The 5,476-nt window shown below is 39.6% G+C and overlaps 1 long non-coding RNA gene across 1 annotated transcript; it reads left to right on the top strand.

Annotated features, from left to right (window-relative positions):
- Positions 1–352: 352 nt before the first annotated feature.
- LOC134199429 (uncharacterized) lies at positions 353–4,849 on the top strand. The gene is made up of 2 exons (XR_009973920.1): positions 353–490; positions 4,528–4,849. It is a non-coding gene; the product is annotated as an uncharacterized LOC134199429 (long non-coding RNA).
- The last annotated feature ends 627 nt before the right edge of the window (positions 4,850–5,476 follow it).

Below are 5,476 nucleotides of genomic sequence, written 5' to 3'. Positions count from 1 at the left end.
AGATAAAAGATCTGAGAATATTACTACTACGGGTGGATAATGAAATACCTAAGGGTGACTGAGTTAGTTCGCGTATCTTTTTTAACTGGTGATTGAACATCGTGTAAGCTTGCACCGATAGGTACCACTATCCTGTCTATTCCTGCCGCGAAATTGTCTCTGTTTGAATGTCGTACAATTTAAATTTTGAACTTAAGTCTCGTGGTAAGTGACTGCTTTATGACGTTATGATGTCCATGGGCTACTTCAAAAGAAAAAAAGGGTATCAAATAGACTACTATCATGTCAGTTCTTTGTATTTTTGTCTTGGAAACAATTTTTTTTTTTGGATATTGTCAATTACTCAAATAGCATACTGTGTTTTGGTTGTTTATGAAATCCAAACGTCACTTCGTTCGTGAAAACGCTCACAAGACTTGACAAAGCAACAGAGATAATTTTCAAGAGATAATTTCGAGAAACAATTTATCTAAATGTAACATCCATAAAGGTTTGTGTTTTTTTTAAAAACGAATTGATTAACGTACCTGGCCGAATGCATTCTGATACTTACCTAAGTTTAGCTTTCGACATGTAAATAAAACTGGAATTCTGCAGCGCATGCACGTTGCTTGTAGCTCCCTTTTTCAGTGACAGACTGCAAAAAGCTACGGCTTTGAACAATAATATGAGGAAACTACTTAACCAATGTGTTGTCCACGAGCGCGTACCCATTTAGAGCCATAAAAAAAGACATGAATCACATTTATCATTACTGTTTCATTATCTTACGGTAGGCGGCGGCTTGGCTCTGCCCTTGGCATCGCTGAAGCTCATGGGTGACGGTAAGCACTTACCATCAGGTGGGCCGTATGCTCGTCTGCCTACAGGTCCAATATTTTTTTTTATCGATGTTCAAAAAACATTTTTCTAATGAAATACGTACTTAGTTCGTGTTTTCGAATGGCTTCCACGATGAAGGACTAATACCGTGTGATGAAAACCGAACTTTCAAAAAATTTTAATTTTGCGTAATTAATATACAATTGAGACATAGATCTGAAGTCTTCAAGTGGATGGCGGCATTTAAGTGACTTGTAAGTTCCTTATTTATTTCTTTATTATTTCAAGAGGAGGCGGTGTAACATAAAATAGATAACTATGTGAACTTCTTTTTCTAAAAAAATATAGTATCACTTTTTTGAAATGTAATGAGAGTGAATGTGAGATTGAATGTTGTTGAAACTGAGTTTACTATGTGGTAATTTAGTCCTTACTGATTTTAATGATCATGTTAATGTTTGCGTTCACATGATGTAAATGTGAATGCAGCCCCATGAGAAATCACCCGGTCTCGTCACTGAATAATTCATTTAATCCGCTTAATAGGGTCAGCTTGGAACACGAATGACTACGCAATACATTTTACTCCTTAACTCGATAATTTATTTACGTTCGTCGATTTCATTTACGTGCAAGCGAAATTGTGATGAATGCAATGAAATCAAACGACTGCCCTACCCTTCAAACCGAAATGCATTACTGCTTTACGGCAAAAATGGGCAGGGTGGTGGTGCATACCCGTATACCAGTAAGCAAGAGGTTCTATCACCATTAAGATCAGCTGACCACTACCCTGGCATTACTGAAGTCCTTGGGCGATGGTAACCACTCACGATCAGGTGGGCCGTATGGTCGTCTGCCTACAAGGGCAATAAATAAAATTCTTTATAGATCACTGGAAACGGAACTTAAAGATGTTTGTTCTCCCAAATTAAAAGTACCGTGAAATTTTTAAAGATTAAGTTTTTGTAATATCGTTATAAACCTTTCATTGTAAGCTCGCTTGGATAGGTATAACCGAAGGTATAACCATCCTGCCCATTTATATGTACAATACAAAACAGTCATGCGTCCCAATTTGAAGGGTAGTACAGGTATTAGTAATTAAATTGAGAATTCGACCTCATGTCTCAAAATGGGCTCGGCGTTAACATTATTATGATAGCCACTTAAGGTCCGTCGAGTTCGTTCTCCCGTTATAAAAAAAAAAGGGATATGCCTTATGGTTCCAGTCGACTCGACTTGTACGACTAAGTAGAAATCTTTTTTGAAATTATTTAATTTAGAGTCCACAATGTGGTTACAGTTTTACATGTAGTTATGATATAAGTCCACTATCTTGTGGAGTACCATATTTGTAACGTATTTGTTACGTAGCAAAAAAGTGAAGATTTATGGCTGAATAGCTTGAAGGGAATCTGTCTTCTGGAAATAAGAGGTCGGCAAGTACTTATTATAAATCCGCACCACGCCGACCCCTGACCTTAATAAGCGCCCGGAAACTCAAACTTAAGATAATTCAATAATGTTTAAAGTTAACTAAGTAAAGTTTCTTATCTTTAAAAGCATTTAAACTGATTTCTTCCGAGCAGATTGAAGAATCGTCTAAAGTTTTAATTGTGACTTGCTTCGAATAAATTAATCATTTTAAAACTAAACAATAATCGAAACCCTTAGTATCACAAGCAGTATTACTTAATTTTTCATTCATGTGAGTTCCTGTAATTTCAGCCATAGATAATACACATAAACAAAAATGTTTACGGGCGTCGGCCTCTAGATGGATTCGCTTCGATCAGTTTCTCATTGCTCCTTTTTTTTTTTTTTTTATGATTGAAAGATTACTGGTGGCCCGGAGGCCTTTCCAGCTTCACCAGGACAGGTGGGCGAGCAAAGGCTCAGCCAGGAGAGGTGGGATTTGCTAACAACTGCCCGAGCGCCTCCGAAGGAGACCTAACAACTCAAGAGCTATTGCTTCGCGAATGAATCTACTACCGGATCGGAATCGCGACCCACTGAGAAGATCCGGCGAGAAACTCAGCGGGCTGATGCATGGGTTAGGTTGCACGTCGACCTCTTTGTCGAGTTCGACGAGTACGGTTACCGGGGTTCCTCAGCCTGCTCCTAGTGTTAGAGCTGAAGGTATCTAATGCAAGAGTTATTGGATCTGATGGATCCGTAAGGACGTGTCTAGGGCGACGACGGTGACTTGTTCCTGCGTGATCAGGATTCGGGGAGTAATCAGCGGTGGCAACGATAAGGCGATTATTATGACGCATAGCCTTATCGAAGTAACGTTCCGACATTGACTTCATGTGTTTGCGGATCGATTCGAGGCCCAGGTCATCGTGTAAGTCGATGTTCCTCACGAACCACGGAGCCCCAACGGCTAACCTGCAAAAGCGGGATTGTAGGGATTGGAGGGTGTCTATGTGTGTGCGGGCCGCGTGAGCGAACACCACACTCGCGTAAGTCATGACGGGCCTTATGCAAGTTTTGTAAAGTGTCACCTTGTTACGAAGGGACATTTTACTCCGCTTACAGATCATGGGATAGAGTCTGCCGAGAATAAATGCGGCAAGGTCGCGGACTGTTTTTATATGCGGGCGGAATGTCATGGATGCATCCAGGGTAACTCCCAGGTACTTGACCTTCCTGGCCCAGGGTATAGGTTGGTCGAAGAGGGTGATCGGGGGGGTGATATTTCTCCTCCTAATGCGGGAGGAAATAAGCGGTGAGTTTCCCCTTTGAAATAACACTGCTGTGCTTTTCGCTGGGTTGATGTCTATGCGCCATTTTCGGAACCACTGTCCGAGGGTTAACGCTGCACTCTGGAGTTTACTCGCGATTAGGGACTTGTTTCTACTTGAGTAGTAAACGGTTGTGTCATCAGCGAATAAGGCTAGCTGGGTCGGCGGCGACCGGGGAATATCATTGACAAATAAACTAAATAGGAGCGGAGAAAGAACAGAACCTTGCGGGACTCCAGCCGTGAGTGGTCGCGGGGAGGAGCGGGTTCCCTCTACTCGATATCGAAAAGAGCGGTTAGACCAGAAGTCCCGTATGATGAGCACGAGACTGTCCGGTACGCCCATGTTGAAAAGTTTGAAAATCAAACCGTTGTGCCAGACTTTGTCGAACGCTTTTGCGACGTCGAAGAAGAGAGCTCCCGTGTAGATCGGTTTTGGTCGGTTAAGTCCTACGAGAATGTGCTCCGTGAGGCGGTGCACCTGTTGTACGCATGAGTGATTTGCACGGAATCCGAATTGTTCATCGATGAGAATGCCCTTGGATGAGACGAAGTCTCTAAGGCGTTTGTAGAGCAGACGCTCATACAGTTTGCCTAGAGACATGAGGAGGCTAATCGGGCGGTAGCTCGTCGGATGATTTTTTGGTTTACCGGGTTTATGTATCATTGCTCCTGTAGATGCCAGTAACATATTGCCTGTCCTATATTTAATTTTTAATGAAGGACTTTGTAAATTTTCAGTAACCACTAATTGATAAAATTTTATTAATTTTTCTATAACAAATAAAGACTTGTATCTTGTATGATTATTTTTTTTGTGTGCTTTATTACACAATAATTAAATGTTATGTATGTGTAATGTATGTTTAAATTAACTTAACTTTAACAACGTATAAATTTAGGAGCACCCGCTACAAGATGTCGATAGTTTCCATAAAATAATTTTTTTTTTATAGTATCACTGTTTCGCTGTTGCAAGCGCCATGGTCAAGGGCATTCTGAAGACTGCGGGTAAGATGTTAGGAACAGAGAAATATGTCTACCCTTTTTAGTCCATTTTTATGGGTTACCATCAGAAGTCGCATGAAAGTCGTTGTCAGAACTCGTTAAATATTAGAATATTATTACAATGTTTATTATTATAATGTAGCCGCGAAAGTTTAAAATAATTGATAGCCTTTAAACCTATTATAAAATTTGTAATCACTGGACTGGACGTTGAGTTTGTAATATGTATAGGTACATATATTTTGTAATAAAAACTGAGTTGTAAATTAATTTTGTCTTATTTGCTTGGGACCACAACGAAGCGCACAGTTTTATGTCTGATTAAGGAAGAGAAAGTGTTTCCGCAAAACAAAATATAATAAAGCTGAATTATGTCATGGACAGGTAGAAGAAAATCATAACACTATCCTGATGTTAAGTTTATTGGATCTCAGAGATATCACAGCATTAATCCCGTCACTCACCCTAGGATATCAAGTTCAATTATCAATTGAATTGCAGTATGTCAGTGGTCTGCGCTTCGAACCATAAAGCAAGCTTGCTTCGCGACAGAAATAGGTATATCAAGCATCATTACGACTTAACGTGAGATGTCTCAAGCATAATCAATTTTACTACTATATTTTATCCGTTTTTCCGAAGGTCCTTATTAGCATTTGCAGATCGTTTTGCAACTCTAATGCGTGTACAGAATAATATGTGAGCACTCAAACCAGTATAGCAAAAATTTATTTGGCATTTGTTTAAGTTGTTAATTGATGTGGCATTATCTCTGTCAATTATTGCGCTATGTTATCATGTTAATATTGATACAAAAATCACAGTGTTTTTATTTGTTACGCAATTAATGACGTCATTAGGTACGAGATGCTCAGATTTTAAAATAAAAAAACTAAA

This window comes from Bombyx mori, chromosome 9 (genome assembly GCF_030269925.1).
Source record: "Bombyx mori chromosome 9, ASM3026992v2".
Lineage (NCBI taxonomy): Eukaryota > Metazoa > Arthropoda > Insecta > Lepidoptera > Bombycidae > Bombyx > Bombyx mori.
This window is presented reverse-complemented; position numbering and strand designations above follow the sequence as displayed.